We start from the raw sequence: 14656 nt of genomic DNA, 5'->3' as shown, positions 1-14656 counted from the left end.
CTCGAATGAAGGTAAATTGAAAGATGTCCTCACCTATACATCTGCTTTTCTACCATCAAAGATATGTTTTAGTTTGTCACAAAACGTGCTTTTTTTATTTTTAAGCAAAACTAGTATGAAATCATGATCATTACAGTGACCATGCTGTGTATTTTTAAAACATTGACTGATGAGAGATTTCTGAAGCAGAACAGGAATTTTTTCATTTTGAAAAATTTGAAGGTTTTTGAAGTTACTTAGTTTGCTTATTACTGTCCTAGAGGTTTTCCTGTTTGGACCCAAATAGCAATGCAATAATTCAAACAATTAATGGATTTTAGTTGAATAAAATTGTTACCAGAGGGATATAATTAATTGTATAAATGAATAAAGTCTAGGAAAGACAACATACTTTTTTGCATAGTTTTTTTTTATTTTGTGCTATCCTCATGTGAATGTGTTTATGTTTGCTTGTGTATGTATATTACTGTTATATTTCTAACAGGAATGCTTTTGCTATTGAAATAATGTAGTTTTTAGATCTCTAAAAACAGCATCCTTCTTCTATTGGAATGCAATTACCAGCAAATAAGCCAAATGAGATAGTTATTCAAAGTAGTAGTAAATCCTTCTTAAGATACTTGGGAGAGTTGCAAACTTATGCTTCTTCATATTAACTTTTAAAGACAGATTTTAAAATGTTCTATACCCTTTCCTTATTAGAGCACAAAAACCCTGCAAAGATGTTGGCATTTTTTAAAACTCAGAGATGATAGCCTGCTTTAAAAGGTAAAAAGAGCTGAAAAGTTGCCAGGAAATACCCTTGTAAGGGCTTTATATTTTAGAGGGTGGGAGATGGGGGTAGCGATAATACACATTTGTAATCTAGCATATAGGAGCTGCACAAAGCACTCTGAGCATTTTCAAGAAAGTTTATTATTTAACTGTGATGTGGCTTTATAACTAGTATAAATAATCTTGATTATTTTGTTGAATGGCAAATGATGAAGGATAAAATAAGAAGTGACATTACGGTATGAGATAGAACCAAAGCTTCTGGAACCTGTGCTTTTATGATCAGATTTTGGGCACGTCCTCACTGCGGCCTTCTGCAAAATCTGCGCTGGTAGATGGCATTTCTGTGATTCTTGCCAGGCATTGTCTTCCACATTCTTGGCAGCAGGCAATCCTTTCCCGAAGAAACCGTGACCAATGAAAAGAAATTGTTCAGGTGAGCATCAGAAGGACACAGACAAGATATCTGCTTAAAACTCACACCTCCTCTGTCCTGGAAAAGCATACCTGCTTCCCCAATTAATACATCCCTGCAGCTCTATAATCTACTTTGTTCAAAGAAATTCCATACTAGAATGATTTTTAATGATATTTTTTATTTTAAATAATCATCCTAAAAACTGGAAGGCATGTATTCAGATATATTGCCTGAGTAAAATAATCTAGCAGATCAGAGTTGTAAATTATATATATATATAAAGAAGAGAGAGGGAGATTTGAGCCAAGCTGGCTGCAGAAATGTTCTGTAATTGTGCTCGCTTCACCACGTGATCACTGCAGGCACAGAATAAAGCTTGTGATCTCCTGACCTCCGACATGGACATTGAATCCACAGTGAAGGCACATCCTAAAACATTGTAGTTCAAGACAGTTGCAACCCAAATGACTAAGAATTCTGCTAATGCACATAGGCAGGTAGTGTCTATCCCTTGGAAATGAAGTAGTTAATATTCCCTTTTTTTTTTCATCTTATAAACCAAGGCAAGACTCTACAGAGCACATGAAAATTTAATAATTTCCTTTTAACAAATAATCTAAAGGAAAACCATAAAGGGCAAAGTTATATAGTTATCTGTACTGAATTTTTTCCTCCCTTTGCTACTCAAAAGGTTTGAGAAAGGTGTATTTATACCATTTAATTCTTTAGCTTCTGCAACTGCCTCACATTCTTCAAGTAATGCAGCGCCAGAAGGAAGCAATGGTGATTGAAAAATGTACAGATATATGGAAACTCAAAAATGGGACTCCTGAAACTGTTGATAATACTTAGATTACAGAATATAAACTGTTTTTCCCTCACTCCACCAAAAAAATAAATAAAAAGTTTGACCATAGAAGTCGGCCAGTTTGTTTGAGGCTGAGGGAGAAATATTGGGAAATAAATTCTGTAGTCTTTATAAGTGAAAGAAGTGTGTTTATTTCCATAAAACATTTTGTAAATAGGTGATTTCTTCATAATGGAGATATCTAGGCAAGAAGTGATAAAAAGTGGCCAAATATTAAGGCAGGTTTTATCACCTATTAGAGTTCAGAATTTTGTGTTGTCATTTCCCACAGTATCTTCTCTGCTAAACTATATGCCATGTACTTTGGAGCGATCCAGAAATTAGAGTCATTAACCAACCTGGTGTATATATTCAGTGATGAAATGGCTTAATCACAAGAACATGACACACAGACCTGGCCTGTTTGATCTTCAGTTCCCTTAGTACCTATAGTTATATAGGTAATATATATATTTTGTTCATCAAAAATTCTGTGTAAACCCAACACTATTATTAAACTATTAGTATATTTTAATTATTATTCTCATGAGACCTAAGGGAAAATAAAACTAATCAACCAGAGAAACTGCTTTTTAAGAATTTTGTCTCAGTGAAATTGACAAAGTAATGAGAATTAGTGTAAAACAGTACATAATATGATAGCAACAAATAAACATTTATATTGCATGATAATTATTTCTACCTTATTTACATTAATTATTTGGATACTGGTGTTATAACTAAATATCCTAAAACATCCTACAGTGTGTTACTTCCTGGGTTGATATTTTAATAGATGTTCTGTTAAGAAAACAGAGATGACATTAGTTTGCAACCCAAAGTGTCTGCGAAATATGTAGGCAATTGCCTTTGAACATTAAATGTGACTTGGACTATTGGATTAATAGTCTTGTGAACTCCTCATGTAAATAGTCTTCTTGTTGCGTTGTATTATTGTGGGCAGTTGTGATTCTCTTGCTCACATATCAAATAGAGAGAAATGGGAATTAATCCCAGCTATCAACTGAGTTGACTTATTTTGAAAAGAGAAGAGATCTGCTATTTGTTCTGTAGTCTAGATTTTGAACTTCAGAGTGCATAGCAATTAGAAGGAAAACACATGTAATATGGCAATTCACCTATTAGGTTCAGCACCTGGGAAAATGAAATTTATGAAATAAGTTTTGAATAGTAATACACAGGGAAAATATATAGTGGTCTTCAGGTTATCTGTAAAAATCTGTATCCTATTGGATGTGATACAATTGTAAATTATTCTGAAGCTGAAATTATATTCTAACACTTTTATTTATATGACTATTTTGAGCTCTTAGTTTCTACTTTTGTAATTTATGCAGCAACATTAGAGAATGATGCACCTGTCTTTAGAAATAAATTTACAGAGCCTAAAGGAGTAACAAAGGGTTTGATTTACAGTTCACACAACCCAATTTGTTTGTGTTTAACCCTTTGAGAATCGGGATGCAGATACATGTCTCTCAGTCTTCATTATATTATCAGAAACTTATCTAGTTAAACATAGCCTAAAGCAATTAATGCTGTGTATGTTTCAGAATGAACACATTTAATAGCAACTTTTGGAAAGCGGTGATATTTTAATAATTTTGATAGTCGCTTCTAAGATCTGATATAAATTTTCATTTTAATAATTTGAGATTAAAAAGCCATGTAAGAATGTGGGCTATCTAAGCTTTGGGGAATAAAATTGCACTCTTGCAAATGTAAGAGACAAGAAGAAGATAAAACTTGTCACACACTATAGGCAATAGGAAATAAATCCTTAAAACCAGATGTAAAGTACTGTGTGGGAAAAAAAATGTACTATTGCAACAATCCCAGTTTTATTCCTTCTATAAAAAAATTATTCATTTAAAGAGGTATCTGATATTTGGATATTTTCTGCTCAGTGAAATCAGTGCTTGTATCAAATTTTGCTTTTATGATTTCATACAGAAAAAGATGGTTTGGAGAGAAATCTGCTATAATCCTTTTTAATTCAATTAGCGGTGTTCTTCAAGAAGTAAAAATATCTGTGCAATTATTCATAAAAAAGAACACCTTGGCGTGTGGGTGGCTCAGTTGTTAAGCATCTGCCTTTGGCTCAGGTCATGATCCCAGGGTCCTGGGATCGAGCCCCGCGTCGGGCTCCCTGCTCAGTGGGAAGCCTGCTTCTCCCTCTCCCACTCCCCCTGCTGTGTTCCCTCTCTCGCTGTGTCTCTCTCTCTGTCAAATAAATAAATAAATTCTTTAAAAAAAAAAAAAAAACACTGATAATTTATTTAAGACTAAATTTAACAAATATAAAGAGGAAAATTTGTTGGATTTCTTTATTTTGTTTTTCTAACTGTAAAATGTCTATAGTCTAAGAAAACTTCACTTAACTATTACTAAACTAATAGGAAAATTTTTCATTTCCCAGTGAAATGAAAGATTTTGCTTTAGGATGTAGAATAAAAATGTCCTACATGTAATTAAGAATTAAATATAATGTAATTTTGCCCCCCAATAGAAATAAACCAACGTATTGTAATTTGGTAAAACCATCACTGCCTCTCTTCTCTTGTTTTCTTTAATCGTGTATTGAAATAAACGGCCTATTTATTACTTCCTCAGTTCTCTTTGCTTACTTTTTCCACTTCATTTTAATACCCCTAAAGTGAGCAATAGAGTCCTTGAACCTTTCTACTTCTTTGCCTACATTCTTTCACTTGAAAATGCCATGTACTGTCATAACTTAAATTACCATATTTGTACATATATCTACCAGATTTATCTCTTCAGTTCTGACCTTATTGCTAAGTTAAAGTACCACACCTCCAACTTTCTCTTGGTGTCATGTCAATTCCATTGTCACCTTAAATTCTACATGTCCAAGAGGATTTTTCATTATTTCCAGAGAACCCAACTTTCTTAATTCACATCTGACTCAGAGAAGAAAATAAATGGCAAATTATATTTTGAAAAATGAATAAAAGAGGAAAAAACATAATTTGGCAGAGAGGGGCCTACAGAAATACTTATAGTTTGATTATGAGATGAAGCAAGAAATTGACTTTTTAAAAAAATATATAGTGGTTATATGTGTATATATTATAAATTTCAGACACCGACAATTCACAAACAGTAGTGAAGTCATGATATTCTGTAAAGGTAAGTAACCACAAAGAGATGAGCTGACTTCTTAAATATGCTATACCCTGGGGACATTTGCTGATTCTGATTAGAGAAGGATGTTAAGAATCTAGGCTTTGAACCCATATGTGACTATTTCTGGGGTATGTATAAATCAGGATAGCTTTGGGGTAGAGGTACTCGAGCACATGGACAGTTGTTTTTTTTGTTTTGTTTTAGAGGGTTTTTTTTTTTATTTTATTTTAGGGAATTGGTGAATTCTGTAAGGCTAAAAACATAAATAGGAATACTAAAAGCAGAGTAAAAAATTTGGGGCAGTCTTACAGAATGGAGATTGAAGATGGGAGTGGGGCTCTACATAATAAACTCAACTTATAGTTGAGAAATCTGTAGAGTGAACCAGGGGCAAAGGAGAGGTACCACAAACATTTCCAGAGCTAAAATCCAGGCTCAATTCAGTATAGTCCTTGATTAAAATAAGCTGATCAGCCATTGCTTCATCTGTCTTGTTGAGGAAAAAGGGAAACACCTCAAGACATAGACAGCATTATCTTATTCTTTACAATTTATTTTTGTGCATGATATCAGGCAATTGAAAATTCCTACACTTGCTAAAAGAGAGAACCTCATTACCAAAGGTGAAGAAAAAGCAGACAACTGAGGCAGGGCAACAGATGATGCAAATATTTTAATTACCTGATAAGGACTTTAAAAAACTAATATGTTGAAGAAAATAATATATTGAATATATTATTAAGAGATAATATATTTATAGATGAAGAGGTAATATATTTAAAGATGAAGAATTTACCCTCACAGATTCGGGATCTATATAAAGAATCAAATGGTAATTCCAGAACTGAAAAATACAATATTTAAAAGCAAGAACTCATTAGGTGTATGAATTCCTGAAAGATTAGAAGACAAGATTGGTGAACTGAAGGATAGGTTAATACTAAATATCCAAAACAAAGCACAGAGTCAACAAACACAGAAAGGAAAGAATAAAACTATAAAAAGAATGTCAGAAAAATATAGGGCTCAGCTAAAGTTTCGGTATACAAATGTTGAATTTCCAGATGGAGAAGAGAGATAAAATTGGACAGAAGCAATATCTGAAGAGACAATGACAGAGAATTTTTTAAAACTAATTAAATACATAAACCCACAGACTCAAGAAGACTTTCAGATCTCAAGTGGAATAAATATCAAGAAAACCACATTCAGGTATAGCCTAGACTCATTGTTGAAAATCAAAATCAAAGAGAAAAATCTTAAAAGCCATCAAAGATGAAAGACCCATTGCCTTTAAAGAAACAACAAAATGACTGACAATTGAACTTTCAGCAGAAACAATGACTCTAGGAGGCAATTGAATGACACCTTTAAAGTGCTTTAAAAGTGGCAGCCTAGAATTTCATTCCTTGCAAAAATATGGCTCAACAATAAAGGTAAAGTAAAATTATTTTCAGGCAATAAGAACTTAATTCACTACCAGCAAACATGCACTAGAAGAAATATAAGCAGGACACTTGCTGTGATGAACACAGGGTGTTGTATGGAAGTGTTGAATCACTATATTGTACACCTGAAACTAATATTACACTGGATGTTAACTAACTGGAATTTAAATAATTTTTTTTTAAAAAAGGAACAAAAAAGAAATACTAAAGAGGAGTTCTTCAAGTAGAGGGGGGAAAAGTTCCAGAGAGAAAAGTGGAATTTCAGGAAAAAAGGTAATAGAAAGGATAAATATGTGAATAAAAAAATACAAAACCATAACAGTAAAGTCTTTTGGAATTTAAATGGACGTAGAACTAAAATGCATGAGAACAATAGCACAAAAGGTAGAAAAGAGTTAAAGTGTTCTAGGCAAGGAAACGGTAAAGATAATACTTATAGTAGATTATAATATTTCAAGGATTAATAATTTCTGGTGTAGTGACTAAAAGAAAGCATAACTGCCAAAAACCAACTATAGATGAAAAAATTAAATGATACAAATAATTAAATAATCCAAGTGAATCTAAGAAAGGCGAAAAACTAACAAAAAACAAGGACGTCAAGAAGAAAACAAATACCAAGATGCATGCTATAATGTCAGGAATATCAGTAATTACATTAAGTGTAAACCAAATACTTAAAAGACTAAGACCATCAGGTCTGGATAAGGACACAAAACCCAACTATATGTTATATATGAGATCCATCTTAAATCTAAGGATTTAAATTTAAAACTAAGAAAAAGTAGAACATATGTATCATCTAAATACACACAAAACATCATGTAATTCTAATTATCAGATAAGTTAGTGTTTAAAGCCAGAAGTAACACTAAAGATAAAGAGGATATGCCCATAAGGATACAAAAGGTCAGTCCACATGAAGATATTACAATATTGCCTGAATAGAATAATATAGCTGCAAAAAATATAAAGCAAACATGGACAGAATTAAAAGGAGAAATAGCCATATCCACAATCACAGTGGAAGATTTTTAATACTCCTCTCTGAATATATCGATCAGATAAAAATTCAAAAAGGACATAAAATATCTACACAACACAGTTAACACATTTAAGGAACATATATAGAATACTATACCTACCCATGTAAAAGGATGCATATTATTTTCAAAGACACAAATAATATTCAATTATAAAATGACTCAAAACATAGAAAAGTGAAAATATAGAATTATTGCAATTATCCAGCAGGTATTCTCTGATCAATGTGGAATTAAGCTAGAAAATCTGCTGTGGCTTAGAAATTAAGCAGTACACTTCTAAATAACCAATAAACTCAATAGTTTGGAATGGAGATTAGAAAATATTTTGAACTGAAAATATAAGGCAATGAAGCTAAAGAGGTAAAACATTTGGCCTTCCACAGAGATGTTAAAAGAGAAGAAATGTTAAAAATTTAATGATCTAAGCTTTCATACCCAGGAACTAGTAAAGCAAAGGAAACCCCTCGAAAGTAGGTTTGAAATAATGAAGAAACCAGAGCTCAATATACATGTAACAGAAAAAGAAATCAATAAAGCCAAATTAGTTTCTTTAAAAATATTAATAAAATTGTTAAAAACCCTATCAAAAGAGATCAAGGGGAAAAAATAAGTAAAAGCACATTTTGCTAATATTACAAAGGACCCTACAGATTAGACAGAGTATATTATGAGCAAGGTTAAGCCAATATATTTGACAATCAGGGTGAAAAAGACAAATTCTTCAGAATATACAACTTGAAATAAATTTAATACCTGAATAATTGTATCCATTAAAAAAATGAATCATCCCCCAAAAGATTCCATCATTAATTCAAACATTTTAACAGAGGGAAAGAAAAACAACACTTCATGTTCACATAGCTTCACTATGAATTCTTAAAAACATTTAAGAATGTTTTAATACCAATCTCATTCAAATTCTTTCAAAGAATAAAGTGGGAATGCCTCCTATCTTATCTTATGAGCCAGCATAACATTGCTTACTGGAGACATGTAAGACTGTCAAATGATACACACATTACTGAATTAAAATGTAATAAGGTAAACAAAAACAAAGAAAAATGTTAAATATCTCTGTATAACTTTATAAATAATTAGGAATTATTTTTCACACCATATTATAATATTTACTTCTATTTCCATCTCTCCTACTAAACTTCAATTTGCCAAAAGGCCATATGTCATCATCATTAATCAGGAGAATGTTGGCCACTGAGCTACTACATAACAGTGAGGAATTATCGAATCAATTAAGAGCATTTTATTTTTTAATTTTTATTTTTCAAAGAGCATTTTAGATGTTTTTAAATAAGCCTATTTGATACATCATAAAACAAATGCAACAAGTTGCTCTTATCAGTACGTTCTATGTATTTGTTTACTTAACTGTCCCTTCTTCAATGTAGGTTCATGTTTTATTCACCCCAGGGCCAAGGGAAATGACATATGAACAGTGCTCCCTGGAATGAAATCAAATCCTAATAGAGTGGATTTCAGTAACTGTCTAGCTCCACCAAATAAAGCTCCTGGAAGCATTCCCTTCTACTCCACCATTGCATGGGTAGTGGACTCAACATCTTTTGGGGCTGGCCAAGCACTCTGTGGTGGTAGCAAGCAGAAAGAAAATAATCCAAGCAACTGGCCACCAAACCAGGGCTTATCAAGGTGAAGAATCGTATGAATCACCTGGAGATCTTTTTAAAATACAGGTTCTGATTCCTTTGGAGTAAGGCCTGAGTTATTTCGTCTCTAACAAACTCCTGCATGATGACATTTGTATTTGTCCATTAGTCATACTTTAACTTGTTAAGGCTTAGATTACCCAGAACCTTTAAACAGCAGAGTTCTTGTTTTCTGGCTGTCCTTTAAAGCAAGGATCCCAGTGTAGATCTTGATATTTGTGCATATGCAAGTTTGTTACCTGATTTATGACTTGATACTGATTCTAACCAAGGTATCGAGAAGAAACACAACAGATTACCCAGAGTCCTGGGAAGAATTTATGCTTAAATTCAACCTTTAATACCCAGGTCATATGTAGCCTTTCTTTGTGAGGCAAAATACTTTCCAGGAACCTCCACATACCTTTTTCTATAATGGAGCTGACTAGCCATGCCTCTAATCTTACTTTGCATATTCTTCTATTTATTTTACTTATTTATTTATTTATATTATTATGTTATGTTAATCACCAAACATTATATCATTAGTTTTTGATGTAGTGTTCCATGATTCATTGTTTGCGTATGACACCCAGCGTGCATATTCTTCTATTACTATACATGATTTACAGAAGCTGAAGATCCCTATTCCCGGAGTAACAAAGCTATGGTATTTTAGTACAGCTCTGATTGAGAACTACAGCCATATCTGAGAATCCTCACTTGGAGTCTGGCCTTCTTCTCTTGTGATTAAAACACTGAAAACCGTTTCACAATTCTGCTGTTTCCTTTCATACTTGAGTCACTTTGTCTTTCCACTAGAACTAGATGCAATATGCAGTTTCCATGCCTCTAGTAAATTAATGCTTTAGTTTGTATTTTCTTAATTTGATGTCTTTCCCTCTTGCTGATTCTCCCTCCAAATGCGCCTATCAGTATCAAGAATCCCATCCTTTCTTTGGTGGAGCTTCACCGTGTTTTGGGTACTGAAAGGCAGACCTTCCACCTAGAAGAGTCCCCATGAGCATTAGCAAAGTTTGGGGCGTGAACAAGCATTATTTCTTGTTATTTCAAGCTGGATGATTCACAGGCATCATACATGCAAAATGTTGGTAGAAGATCTTCCCAGAGAAGGAACAATGAGAATAGGCAAGTTGAGCATCTCCCTGGAGTAGCAGAATGGTCTCTGGGTATTGACGTGGCTCCCCTGAGTCTCTGTACTTCTAGCAGAGTTTAATGTGTCAGCCTCAGAATGCTGATTCAGCTGCTGTCCACATTGGTTAGGATCTGCTGTGCATTCAAAGGCACACCCTTTACCACTTCATCAGCTACACCCAGTACATTCTCTTTAGGTTTGGGCTAATATGGTCATAACTGTTCACTTTACAATCTGCTATTAAATGCACTATGTGCGGTTTTCCTTATCCAAACTTTCTTTTTCAGTAACCTTTATTTTTTTCTTATAAATCAAAAACTTTGGTTTCAAAGCTTTCTTTTTTTTTTTTAAGATTATTTATTTGAGAGAGAGAACAGAGTGAGCGATAACACGAGTTGGGGGAGGGGCAGAGGGAGAGGAAGAAGCAGGCTCCCCACACTGAGCAGGGAGCCAGAAGCTGCTGGGCTCAATCCCAGGACCCTGGGATCATGACAAGCCAAAGGCAGATGCTTAACCGGCTGAGCCACCCAGGTGCCCCCAGAGCTTTATTTCTGACAGGGACTTTGAGAAAGTCTTTTGGAAGTTAAAAAGAAAAAAAAAAGAAAAGAAAAGAAAAGAAAGAATCAAGCGCTAGCCATTTCTTTCTTTTTGCATTGCTACTAAAACAATGATAATTCTCTTTGAAGCAATGAGGATGTCAGTGACTCACTAGGGAAAGTTTGTAAAAGATAAGTATCAAAAATAAAGCACACAGATTAATATTCCAAGATAGTGTCCTGCTGGAAATAAAAGGAAAGCAGATACAAATGTGCTCTACACAATTGCCATTCCTGTTTGTCTCCAGAGCCTAGTCTGTAGAGATCCTCCTAGAACAGCATTTTTTTTCTATCCCCAGTCATGCTTTTATAGGTCTATTATTTACAGATCCCATGTAAGAATATGAAAACATGTTTGCATTGTGAGTCCCATGGCTTTAAATTTAAATTTTTTTTTTAAGTTGAAAACCACTGCAATTTTTTAAAAACCTTGGAATAATTGGTCCACTTTAGAATGATCTCCTATTAAGTAGGCCCTCAGATCCTGGAATAGTTGCAAAATTTACTTGAGAATTACGTCCAGTTCAGCATGGTCCACCCAGCCCCATGTGTTCTCAGTCTGGGATAACCTTATCAAAATCACACCCTTCACTGTAAACCATTGTCCTAACGTGACCCCTGGAACTCATTTGGAAACTAAATTGAGATTGGCAGTTGCCAAATTAGCTTTAGAGGGTAGAATGTCAATCTCTTCGTCTACGGATTCACTCAGGGATAATTGATGAACTGTGGGAAATTATATAAAAATACAACTCAAACAATATTAAATCATGAAATAAATGAAGTTTTGTTTGTTTGTTTACTTCTGGCATCCAGGGTTATTTGGCTAGAAAGAGCAAATAAGTGACTATCTTCTGTGCTTTTCATATGGTAACTGAACTACTGTCTTCCCTCCTGTACTTAAAATTTACATTAAAAATGCCATTGAACCTTTGGATTGGTAGTTTAGTACACTATAGGTAACCAGGGAGCAATGTTCTGTAAATACTATTATTAGACACGAAGCAATACAAAGAAAATGAGACTATTTAAATCTCTACCTGATTGAGAATTGTATGAGGAAATTTTGAAATATTTAAGTTGTTTTACGTTCCAACATAGCACTTAAAGCGTTACTTCACCTTCTCTTCTTTGAAGATTTATTTTCAACAGTTAGTAAAGCAAAATGTGTATACAGCCTGATGCAACCAGAAAAGCAGCTTAAAAGGGTAAAAAGAGGAAGATGGCTCACTAATAAACAGCCACTTATTAGAATATAATTAGCCTTTCCCCTTCATTAGCACATGTGACCTGCTAGAAGAATGGGTCTGATGGTAACTGCAGGACTCCAGGGTTTCCACACTCATAGGTAGTATAATATATAAAACTGCAGTAATTAGGAGGTATTTCAAGAAATGTCATCTTCTTCATATTGTAAAAACTAGGCATTTGGTAGCAAAGTAGCACATTGATACCGTAGGAACAATCTGTCCCTTTTCCACTCTGACAGAAAAAAAATCTCTAGTGACAGGTCCTCACATTTTTCATTTGAATTGCCAGTGAGAATGAGTTTGGTGCTCTCAATTAGTCCCGAGAGGGGAATCAATATCATAAAATTTGGCACAACCGGCAATTGTTTCTGAAGAGATCTGTAGCTAGCGAGGCATTCGGAAGGGCTGTGACCCTCCTGGGGGTACTCTGGATACACCAGATTCACCAGGCAGCATGCAGAATGGATGCACTCGAGCTTTTGCACTCTGATTTTATGAGCACTAAAATTAATCCATTAAGCATTTTGTACACCAGACCCTCCACTACTTACTACTCAACGCATTTATATAGTATGTTAACTGTGGCATCATGGTGTGTGGCATAATGAGTTTGATTCTTCTTGTCTTTTTGCTTCCTGTTTCCTTCTTCTCAATGGAAAAAAAAATAGATAGCTGAGTTTAATATTGCCAAATAGCCAAATAATGAGGACGTGCTGGATATTTTTTTCTCCTCAAATTATTCCTCAGAAAATATAAAGCCAGAAGCACAATTTGAAAACAAAGATAGCAGAATAGAATCTAATAGATAAAGTGGATGTGAATGTACAGTGCAAAAACTGTAAAGTATTAACTGCTAAGGAAATAATGAGAAAAGAGTGTTTCACAGCAATCTTCTATCCCTGGAGTAATAGGCCCTCAGTCTGTGACTAATTCCATTATTTATTAAGAGTGCAAGTTATAGCAACTTCATGGGTTTCTTTTAGAAAAGTAGAAAAAATATTGTAAATGTGATTTATAAGGGTTATAACATTTTCCAGGTTTAGATCACTTGCCTGGTTGTAAGCTTTTTTATTTTCTGAATGATTCTATTCTCTTGAGTATTGCATAAGATCAAAATCTCTCTATAGGGGCGCAAGTGACATGATCCCATTTGGAAAACATTATCAAACAGTCAAGCAAAAATGCAAATGAAACACAAACCCAAGTATTTTCCCTGACAACTATGAAATTACTAAATCTGAAGACATATGAAGATTGAAAAAGGAGGGGAATAAAGCAATTATATGTTCAGAGTAAAGGAGAAACTGAAATGGTTTGGGTGATACATTTATTGGTACCGCAGAAAAGCTGCGGTGACAAAATAATGTAAATGATCATACAAAGTGTTATTCCTTGAAGGGATTTGGCTTCAGAATTTCATAGTCTCACAGGATATTTTGTAATCTCTATCATCATTTGACCATGTTTTGGGCCACATTTCAAGTTATATTCTCCCAGAATGTGTTAAAAGCAAAAGCAACATGAAAAGTCAAAACTCTGAACAGCACACGAGGTGGGCGGTCTGTGACATCTATCGCCCTCAGATCTCCAGGGTCTGTTCGATCTGCATTTGTGTTTCCTGGAGCTGTCTGCTCATTCGAGGACGTTGCCCTACCCAGATGGAAGAAAGCCAGTCTTTCAAGCTCACTAGGATTGTTGTCCTCAGGATTTTTAATGATTTTGTTTTTTTGTTTGCTTGTCCTAATTGATGAACTGAATGAAAAGAGAGGAAACTCAAGCTTCTTCATATTGAAATGTACTCTTTAGGAAAACATACTTACACAGTTTGGAAATTGTTAAAAAAAATATTAACATGAATAAAAACAGATCACCTAATGTGGTGACTTTGCATTTAATTTTCTTGTATTGTCAGAGTATAACCTCAGTTTATGTGTCAAAATCACATATATCTAAATTGCTGGCAAATGCTATTCTGCATTATTATTCTAATTCTCGCTCAGTTTTTTTTATTTCTATATCATATTAACATGCTTCACTAAAAACTAGTCTTTGTTAAGAATATTTGAACATTATAGGTTGATTTTTGTATTTGAATGAACTTAAGCACAGTATAAAATAACTCATATTCTTCTCAGTTTTCTGAAAATGTAAAGAGTTTAAACATTATTCTAAGTGTGATGAGACATTCAATATTTTTCTATTTATAGAATACTTTTCTATTTATAGAATATCACCAGGACTATTGTGAAGATATTCTCTAGGGGGACAAAAATAGCAAAAGGAAAATTAGTT

At 33.8% G+C, this 14656-nt stretch overlaps 1 protein-coding gene across 4 annotated transcripts in view; it reads left to right on the top strand.

Annotated features, from left to right (window-relative positions):
- The window catches only part of NKAIN2 (sodium/potassium transporting ATPase interacting 2), a 968072-nt gene that overhangs the window by 524667 nt on the left and 428749 nt on the right, over positions 1-14656 (top strand). The gene's annotated exons all lie outside the window — the stretch shown is intronic.

This window comes from Zalophus californianus, chromosome 7 (genome assembly GCF_009762305.2).
Source record: "Zalophus californianus isolate mZalCal1 chromosome 7, mZalCal1.pri.v2, whole genome shotgun sequence".
NCBI lineage: Eukaryota > Metazoa > Chordata > Mammalia > Carnivora > Otariidae > Zalophus > Zalophus californianus.
This window is presented reverse-complemented; position numbering and strand designations above follow the sequence as displayed.